The sequence below is a fragment of the Camelus bactrianus genome, chromosome 17 (genome assembly GCF_048773025.1).
Source record: "Camelus bactrianus isolate YW-2024 breed Bactrian camel chromosome 17, ASM4877302v1, whole genome shotgun sequence".
Taxonomy (NCBI): Eukaryota; Metazoa; Chordata; class Mammalia; order Artiodactyla; family Camelidae; genus Camelus; species Camelus bactrianus.
In genome coordinates, this window is record NC_133555.1 from 60750270 (window position 1) to 60760899 (window position 10630).

Consider the following 10630-nt stretch of genomic DNA (forward strand, 5'->3'; position numbering starts at 1 on the left):
CTGACAACCACTCATCTGTTTCCATCTCTATAATTTTGTTATTTTGAGGATTCTTGGTATATACTAGATATGAGTCCTTTGTCAGATGTGTGTAATTTCTCCTATCACATAGCTTGCCTTTTCACCTTCTTCCCAGGGTCATTTGCTGAGCAAAAGTTTTAACTTTTGATGAATTGTCTTCTTGATTCATTGATTTTTCTCTATTTTTTGTTTTGCATTTCATTAATTTCCTCTTTTTATTTCCTTTCATTTGCTTGCTTTGGGTTTACTTTTATCTTCTTCTAGGTTATTAAGGTGAGAACATAGATTATTGATTTGAGACTTTTTCTCTTTTCTAAAATTTTTCCTTTTGGCACTGCTTTAGTTATGTTCCACACATTTTAATATTTTGTATTTTCTATTTTCATCCTGTTCATATAGTTTTTAGTTTCCCTGAGCCTTCCTCTTTGATCCATAGATTATTTAGAACCATGTTGTTTAGTTTCCAAGTGTTTGGGGGTATTTTCTCGTTACCCATCTCTTGCTGATTTCTGGTTTAATTCCATTGTAGTCAGAAAGCATTGTCTGTATGGTTTCAGTTCTTTTAAATTTTTGAGGTTTGTATTATGATCAGTATTAAGTTTACTTTGGTCCCCTGTGCACTTGAAAACAATGTGCGTTCTGCTCCTGCTGGGCGGAGTACTCTCTTCGTGTTGGTTAGACCCTGCAGGTTGATAGTATTGTTGAGTCCTGTATCCTTGCTGAGTTCCCCTCTACTTGTGCCATCAGTTGCTGAGAGAAGGGATTGAAGTCTGCAGCTGTAACTGTGCACTCTTCTACTTCTCCTTTCGGTTTTTGCTTCATGTATCGTGCAGCACACTTCTTTGGTACATGCACATTTAGAATTGCTATGTCTTCTTGATGGATTGACTTTTGATCATTATTTAGTATCCCTCTCTGTTAGTGGTAATTTTCTTTGCTATAAATTTTACTTTTTCTGATAGCAATGTGTCCACTCATACTTTCTTTGATTAATGTTTATGTGGAATATCTTTTTTCATCTGTCTAGTTTTAACCTACATATAGGCATACCTTGGAGATGTGGTGGTTTTGGTTCCAGACCACTGTAATAAAGCAAATATCACAAAAAAAGCCAGTCATATGAAATTTTGGTTTCCCAGTCCATTTGAAAGTTATGTGTATACTGTGCTGTAGTCTGTTAAGTGTGCAATAGCATTATGTCTAAAACAACAATGTATGTACCTTAATTTAAAAATATTTTATTGCTAAAAAATGCTAACCATCACCTGAGCCTTCAGTGAGTCATGGTAGTTACATCAAAGATCTCTGATCACAGATCTCCATAAACAAATTAATAATAATAAAGCAGTTTGAAGTGGTGTGAGAATTACCAAATGGTGACACAGAGACACAAAGTGAGCAAATGCTGTTGGAAAAGTGATGCTGATAGACTTGCTTGATTCTGAATTGCCACTAACCTTCAATTTGTAAAACTCAATAAACTGAAGTGTAGTAAAACAAGTATGTTTGTATACTGTTAAATTGAAGTGTTTCTTATAGACAACATAGAGCTCAGTCATTTTTTTTTTAAATTGACTGTTATTTAACTGGTGTGTTTAGACCACTTAGATTTATTGTGGTTATTGATTGGTCCTTTTTCTGTTTGTTCTGCTTTTCACTTCTCTGTTTTGCTTTACGTGACTTCTTGTGGATTACCTGAAAATGTTTTAGAACTTAATTTTGACTTATCTGTGGTGTTTTTGAGTGCTTCTCTTTGTGTATCATTTTTTTTTTAAATTGAAGTTGAGTCAGTTTACAATGTTGTGTCAGTTTCTGGTGTACAGCATAGTAGTTCAGTCATACAGATTTATTCATTTTCATATTCTTTTTCATTATAGGCTACTACAAGATATTGAATATAGTTCCCTGTGCTACAGCTTTTTGTGTATCTTTTTAAGTGGTTACTGTAACCATTACATCATATACACATAACTTTTCTTAGTCTGCTGGTGTCAACACTTACCAGTTTGTTATGATAGTCTTGTATGTTTCCTCTTCACACACTGAGAAGTGCATCAGCACTATAATTATTGCTTCAACTACCAAACAAAATTTAGCAAACACAAAGGAGTAAGAAAGTGTAATTGTCCATATTTGTACTATTTTTATTGTTCTTTCTTCCTTCCTGATGTTCCAGGATTCCTTCTTTTATCATTTTCTCTTTGTTTTGTCCATTCTTTTAGAGTAGATATGTTGGTTGACAAATTCTGTTAGTTTTGTTCATCTGAGAATGCCTTATTTTGCTATTTAAAAAGTTTTTTTTATTAACACAACATTGTAAGCTGACTATACTTCAGTTAAAAATACATACTTAAAGTAAAAACATTTTCTTTTATTGAAGTACAGTCCATCTACAATGTTGTTACTTTCTGGTGTACCACAGAGTGACTCAACTTTATATATATAGGCCATTATGAGGTACTGAATTCCCATGCTGTACAGGAGGACCTTGTTGTTTATCTATTTTATAGATAATATTTAGTTGATTTGCTCTTCATTTTTGAAGGATATTTTTGCTGAATATAGAATTCTGAGTGGGCAGTTCTCTCAACACTTGAAAAATGTAACTTCCTTTTGGGCTCCCTGATTTCTGATGAGAAATTTGCTGGAGGCATTCAGAATTTTTTCTTTGGTCTTTAGTTTTTAAGTGTTTAACTATAATATGTCAGAGTGGATTTCTTTGGGTTAAGATCCTGTTTGGAATTTGTTCAGTCTTAAATATTTAGGTTTGATTATTTATTTATATTTATTTATTTATTTATTTATTCATTCATTCATGACAAATTTGGCAAAATTTTAGCCATTATTTCTTTGAATACTTTTCTAGCCCTACTGCTTTATCCTCTCTGGGACTCAGAATGCATAAATGTCATATTCATTGATATTGCGCCCATCTGTCCCTGAGGCCCTGTTCATTTTTCAGTCTATTTTCTCTTTGTTTTTCAGTTTGGGTAATTTCTATTGTCGTGTCTTCAAGTTCAGTGATTCATCTGTTCTTTTCTGCTGCTGAGTCCATGTATTGAGATTTTTATTTCAGGTATTAGGTTATTTGGTTCTAAAATTTCCATGTGGCCTTTTACATTTGCTGTGATTTTGTGTTTCTTTGCTGACTTTTTTGTTTGTTTGTTTGTCTTTCATTTGTTTCAGGTGTGTTTGTAGTTGCTCACTGAAGCATTCTGTGATGGCTTTTAAAGTCTTGTTTGGTAACTGTTACCTGTGTCATGCCAGTGTTCTTATCTATTGATTATCTTTTCTCCTTTCACTTGAGATGTTCCTGGTTCTTGCTATGTTGAGAGAATTTTTGTTATTCAGTGCTGGACATTTTGGGTATTATATTATGAGGTTCCAGATCTTATTTAAATATTATGTTTTAGTAAGTCATTTCTGTTAATGCTCCAGCAGGGAGAAGTGGATAATGCCAGTTAGGATTTGAAGCTCAGATTTTAATCTTGGCCTTTGCTGACACTCATCTGGGGAGGGGCTCCATGTTACTGCTGATTGTGGACCAGAGTTCGGGCTTCCCCCCAAGGCCTCTGCAGGTACCTTCTGGCTGGGATGGCAAGGGGTGCCCTACTGTCATTGGTGGAATTCCTGATGTTCCACTGGGCCTCCTGTCATAACCCCAACATGGAGGCAGTGAGGGGGATGGAGGTCCTCGTTCCGCATGTGGTGTCTACATTGCAGGTGGGGGCTTGTTTTCCTGTAATGTTTGGCTGGAGTCAGGCAGTAACTGTGTAAGTTTTCTGTGTTTCCACTGTCCCTTCATCTCCTTTGGCTGGAGAGAGCAGGCTTTCTGGGGACATTTTTTATTTGCTTCCATTGGCGTTTCTGGGTTGTTGGCTTCCCTGGCACCTAGTGTGGGATGCATGAGACAAAAAGAAAACTCAGGAAGTCACCACTGTGTAGTTCCTCAGGTCCTGATCCCTGGCCAGTCTGCCACATTCTCTTCACCTCTCAGCGTGTTTTTGTTTCTTTCAAATATAAAGCCTAGGGAGTCTAGCCATGCTTAGTGGGAAGAACAGGGAAAAGTATGTTTATCCATCTTTCCAGAAGCAGAAGTCCAAATTTAATTAACTTTGAATGGGTAATACATTCATGTGACATACAAGTTGAGTGATATAAAAAGAAGTTACAGTGAAATTAACTTTCTCCCACCCACTTCCCCTCTTAGATGGCAACAGTGCTTCTGGTTACTGTGCTTCCTTCTGAGGTAACTTTACAGATACCAGCAAGACATACACAGATGCGTTGTTACCCAGGTGGTGGCATACTGCATACACCATATCCTGTTTTTTTTCTCATAACACTGCATTTTATTGAACCTTCTGGATTCATAAGAAGAACTTCTTTACCATTTTTCATGGCCTCATGCTGTTGCAGTGCATGGAGATGCCATGTGTATGTAACCACTTGCACTTTTTAGGTGTTGGTCCTGTTACCTGATATATTTATTTTCCCTTCCATCTTAGTGTCTTCTGCACATTTCTTGTGTTTTCTGTGTACACCTGAGTCAGGGTCCTGTGTAAGCTGAAGTGTGTTGGAGACAGCTGCTGGTGACTGAAGTCTTCATTTTATGATAAGTCATATGTATACTCCATAAGTATTTGGAGATACTCATTACAGCTGCTTTCCTAGACTTGGTTCTCCATCATGTTCACAAGGGCTCTTTGGTCCACAGCTTGCTTTTCATAGGTGTCAACAAAAGATTTTGGGTATAAGCTCTATATACCCTTATTCACTTTCATGAGTTTAGGTGCTTCCACATAACAGTTAACAGAATGTATGTGCTTTGTTGTTGTTGTTTCTAAGGGGCATGAAAACACAGGTCTACTATGATTTGGGGTCAGACTACTTGTATCTACCTTTTGGGAAAGATGAGATTTACTTTGTTATCATTTAAATTTTTGAGCATGGTAGTTTCATTCTCACTAAATTAGCACTTTTTCTTTAGGGTGGTGATTTTTTTCTTTTGAGTAGAAATATTGCCCTCAAATTCTTGGTGAACTTGAGTAAAGTCATGAATTGAAGAACCTTTTTGCCTTTGTCTCTTGATAGTCTTTCATGTTCTCTTGGCAGTTTAATGCTAAATCCATGCATAATTAAGTTTGATCTTGCGCAGAGGATGAAGTCTGGAACTTGCACTGATAGACTGGAACTTGCACTGACAGACTGTGTGAGGATTTTTTTTTTAATTTCAATTTTTTAATTTGATATTTCCAAATATATAAAACATCAAGATTCTTACACCAGTTATCTCAAATGAGACCATACAAAGCAATTTTAAAGTGTATACAACAATCATTCCCCCCTTCAGTTTTGCTACTTTATACAACTATGGGATCGACAGAAAATTGAATGGCATGTGCCTAGTTGGAAAATTTCACCTGTTTACAATAAAAAAAGGAAGAAATTAAGAAAACTCAAAATCAAACATGTAGGATACTTGCTACTTTGTGTCTGCAAGTCAATTTACAAACTTTTTTTTAATTTAGTAGGCACATGGGACTGAAAATTTTAGCTGCCCAGTTTTATCCAACTACCCAACAGAAAGCAGCACAAATGAAAGTCCCAACACTCTATAAACTTTGAGGGACTGAGAGAGTAGACACTATTTTTTATCTGTAGTAGATTCAATTGTTGAGCCTGCAAATGTAGGCTTTTTTCTCTTAACAGAAATAAATATCCTCAGGGCCTTTCCTCTAGCTTCAGTGGGCTGAGTACAAGAATAGTGAAGAACCCCTCATGTGAAATTTAAAGTGTGACAACTCTGAAGTATTCTGATGCATTATACAAAATTTTCCTAGTTGCATAGACCAAAGACAGATGTTTTGCTAAATGGCACTGAAGAAAATCCTGACCCAAGTGGCACTACTTGGTCCAAATGTTACTGACCAAAGAAAATGACACAACAATATTTTTAGGCTCAACTTTAAGAAATGGTTGACATTAATACTGTACATATTTTACACATCAAATACATAGTCCAAGAGTTTATAAAAGAAATTCATGCATTATTACCTTTAAGAATATCAATGTACAACATACCCAGGCCCCCCAGTACTTGTGACATTTCAGGTGGACACAGTGTTATGTACAAAAACAATCAATTTATCTTCTGTGTTAAGTATATAATTTAAAGAAACTTCAGAGATTACTGAGGAAAAACTTAGTCCACTGAAGATTGATAACAAGTGTCAATCTGTGGGATTTTTAAGTATTTCCTTTAAAAAAAAAAAAACACCCAGAAAACATAACCTCTGTACAAAGAAAAATATAAAAATTCTGGAAGATCATGTCTGATCACACTACATAACTTAGAATGAAATGTCAGTGGATTAAAGTTTTTCTGTCTTATTCCTTTGGAAGCCTTAATTTGTGAAATAATACTCGTATTTAGCTCAGCTGCTTTTATGGCACAAGAGCCCAGTTTTAAAATGGTGGCACTGATTTTCCTTATAACAGCACTATTTTCAGCAGCAATTATATTTTTAAAGGTTAACAATTTGTACAACAAATGTCTAACTATGCTTATTCCTACTTTATACTCAACAGTTATGATCTTTACAAAAAGCTAATATCTACATAGAGAACCATCTTTTACTTGCCCCATCTCATCTCTGACTTGGTTGAGGAAGTACAGGCATTTCAGATTAGGTATTTATGTGTTTTAGATGGGATTCTTGGATTTATGTGAATATAAAAATAAGACAAAATAATTCTTAGGTACATTCCAGTGTCCCAGTAATTAGTTACATGATAAATAGTACCTACCTGCTGACCACCTATAAAAGATGAGACATTCTGAGGCACCCTAAAAACCTAGGTCTGTAACAGCTGAACAAGAAGGCCATTTTACTCAATTCTGATGCAGTCACCACTGACTGCTATTTAAGGTGTTTACTGGTAACCAGCAAGTTTAACTGAAGAGATGTCACTAAATTTAAACTGAAAATATATATTTAAAAGCAGCAATTTACATTGAGGGAAATATGGTTCTTGTGTGTTCTGTGTAAAGAGAGATTATGAATAAAGGGAATTGGCAACTGAGCACCCTAATTCAATTCCATGAATACAGGTTCCATGATAAGATATCTACTACATGCATTTTGCTTACAGTAACTGCCTAAAACTCACCAGCTACATAGAGTTAAACTCTGTATTAAAGGACTATTGAGTTACAGGGGAATTGGCCATATCAGGTAGCTAGTGACATAGTACCAGTTGTGAAAATTGAGATAAACCAGTTGACAAATGGATTCATTGAATATGTTAATATTGTGAATGAGAAGACAATTCACCGGGATAATATACCCACAAGTATGTTGATCTGACAAAAACCACAGACTGACATCAAATGGATAAAAAAAATACTGGGGAAAAAGTGAAAATGCCAACCAAAATAACAAGGTGGGTGGGCTGGGTGGAAGAGCACATTTAAGGCATCTAAAAAAACTAAATTCCACATGGCTTTGGCTTATTAAAATATTTTACACTATCTTTTTTCTTTTTAAAGATTTGAAAGCACCTAAAAATCAAGCAGATTGTTAAAAAAAATCCCGCATGGCAAATTCAGTTTGTAAGCGTCCTTCAGATATTTGTCAAGGAAAATAAAGAAGCCTCTGCCCATGAGATTGCACATGGTGGAAGAGGTCCTTCCAACCCTGTCTATCTTATGCTGGATGGCAGCCCAGAGGTTCGCTGTGCAGCAGCTACAAACAAGGTGTTACTCTCTGGAAGGGAAGGGACTGTGGAATTTCCACTGGTTGGCGAGCAACCCAGCTTTAATTTTTCCAGATACTCTGCATGTACAGGCTTATGACACTGGAGAACTTGATGGCATCCTTTACTTTGAACCACTCTATCTCCCTTCCTGTATTAACAGAATCTTCCCAGTCTTCTAATATTTCAGTGACAGTAAGGACATAGACATATGTCCTGTGCTTTCTGTCTTGGTTCTCATATATGCCCAGGAGTCTGCCTGACTTTCCTTTGACTCCAGCCTCTTGGTAAGCCTCCCTCACGGCAGCACCGGCAGGCTCCTCCTGGGGCTCCAGTCCTCCTCCTGGGCCAGTCCACTGGTCAGGGACCGACGCCTGCCCACCTGCAGCACCTCGTCCTCCTGCTCGCTCCGGAAGCACAGGGACGCCGCCCGCTTCTTGAAGCCCTCGCGGTCCTAGGTCCGCGGCCTAGGGGGGCTTGGACCTCATCCCAGAGGCGGGCTCTCGCTGCCGCGGCCCCTGCGGAGGCCGCCACCCCGCCGGGGCGCGGGGGCGAGGGCAAGTCGGGGCCCAGGGAGACGTGGCCGGTCAGTCCCAGAGCCGGCGGCCGCTCCGACGCGGGGCGAGGAGCGAGCGCCGGTCCCTGCAGCCAGGGCGCCCTGGAGGGAGCGCGGCCTCCGCCCGGGCGTCTGCGGCTCTCCCCGGAGCCCGCCGCCCGCTCGCCCCGGTTCCCGCCGCTGCCGCCGCAGCCCAGGGCGGAGCGGGGCGCGAGGTGCGGGGAGACGGCTGCAGGGGCTCCCGCCGGCCCGGCAGCAGCGCCGCGGGAGCGCGAGGCGTTTGGTGTCGGCTGCGGGCCGTCCCGCCAGGGCCCTCTGACGTGCTGCGTGTGCACAGGTGGCTGCGCGGTGCCCGTCAGTGCGCCGCCCGTGGCGGGGTCTGTGTTCGGGGACGGGTGTGTTTGTGGCTGCAGTTGCCGCAGTTCGTCCCGGCCCTCCAGACCTCCCCAGCCCCACTCTCGGCCTCGTGGTCCTGGCACGACCGCTGCTTCTGCCCCGGATGCTTCCTCTGGGCTCCACCCCCAGCACGTCCACGTCACGCCTGCTGCCTTAGTCCTGCAGAAATCCTGCGCTTTGGATTTGTGTCACCTTCTGTAAGTTGAAAGCTTCTGGACCAAGTGCGGCAGTGAGATGGAGTCAGAAGAGGAGGTGAGCAAAGTGATTTCTGTCCTGTACCTCTTTTTTTTTTCCTACCTTTTCAAGCTATTATTTCAAGATGCCTTTCTGAGGGCAAGGGTTAAAATTCACTCCCTTAGCTTTGCTGTTATTCTTCATTTCTAATAAATTGGGAACTACAAATACTCTACTTTTAAAAATGGTTGTATATGTTTACTCATTTGTTTTGGAATAAATTTGATGAAGATGAGTTTATGGGAAAGCAAAGTGTGACCAGGGGTTAGGAATTTAACTGGAAAATTGAATCTTCATGAAGCTTTCCACATTTCATTAGATGTTAAATTCTACAGTGAAGTTTCATATGATTATTAACTATAAGTATATTCCTAAATATCGTGGTTAAACTGTTATTAAAATAATATATCATAAAGCCATTAATATTTTTACATAATACAGTTGTTTGATTATTGAATTTTTCTTGTCAGATATTAGTCAGCAACCTCAGTTTTTTCTTTTAGTGATTTTGTAACAAGAATAAAAATATATTTTTATTTTTTTTTGACACAGTTTTATTAAAATGACTTGAGAGTGTATGAGCATTTTTCAGTTTATTTTCTTCTTTCACATTATATTTTTAATTTTGTGTCCTTCTACATTGTATTCTAAAATTTGGAACCGATTGATATGTGCTTTTCACTTCACTATCATGAGGGATGTTTTTTCAGATGAAACTGAAAAATTTAGTAATTCATCTTTTGTCAGTATTAAAAGCAGACCAGCTAGGCTCCTTTGTGCCGCACTAAAAATAATACCAGAACATAAGAAAGGTTTCTGTATTACTTTATGTGCTCTGTGATAGCGTCTTTTCTGTGAACACACTCAACTCCTAATAAGACCCTGGCATTGAAAATTTACTTGTACATACACAGGGTTATATTATGCTTCCTTGATCCTTGAAATGAGTATGGATGCTGACAGAAATCTTTGTGCTGTTCTCCCAAAGGTATTGCCATCAGAGAGTCAGCAAAGGTGGTTGACCAAGCCCAAAGGAGGGTGCTGAGGGGAGTTGATGACCTGGACTTTTTCATAGGGGATGAAGCCATAGATAAACCCACGTATGCCACAAAGGTAAACTCCCCACCGGGATTTGCTTCTGTAAGTGTATCACCAAGAACAGAGCAGTAGGATGAATCATGGAAAATGGTAGATTTCATAGCAATTGTACTTGTGAGCTGTGTATTTTATTCTTGTGTTGGAAAAGAGGTTTTGTTGTTGTTGGTTTTGTATGGGGTATTTTTCAAAATTGAAGTATAGTTGATTTACAGTGTTGTGTTAGTTGAACAAGGTATTTTTCATGTGGGAAATCAAGTGAATTTACAAAACCCCGGAATGCAGGATTGACTCTGGGAATGCTGGGCTTCATGTGAGAGCAAGACCTGCTTCTGTGGAAAATTGCAGGTTGACTCACTAACCTGTCAGATGTAGAAGAGCTGTAGATTGATTAATTAAAAAGAAGCACTAAAATTGTTTAACTAGGTATTTGTTCTAAAAACCTCCAAACTCCAAATGGAATGGTATGGCAGATTAGCTGTAGTTTTCCATCTGTTACTCCACTGTTAAGATGATACTTTGTACTTAGAGATGTGAAGTAGAATATAAATGATAATATAACTTAATATT

At 38.8% G+C, this 10630-nt stretch overlaps 1 pseudogene; it reads right to left on the reverse strand.

Annotated features, from left to right (window-relative positions):
- Nucleotides 1-5009: 5009 nt before the first annotated feature.
- On the reverse strand, nucleotides 5010-9873 carry LOC141573700 (diphosphoinositol polyphosphate phosphohydrolase 2 pseudogene; annotated as a pseudogene).
- Nucleotides 9874-10630: the final 757 nt, after the last annotated feature.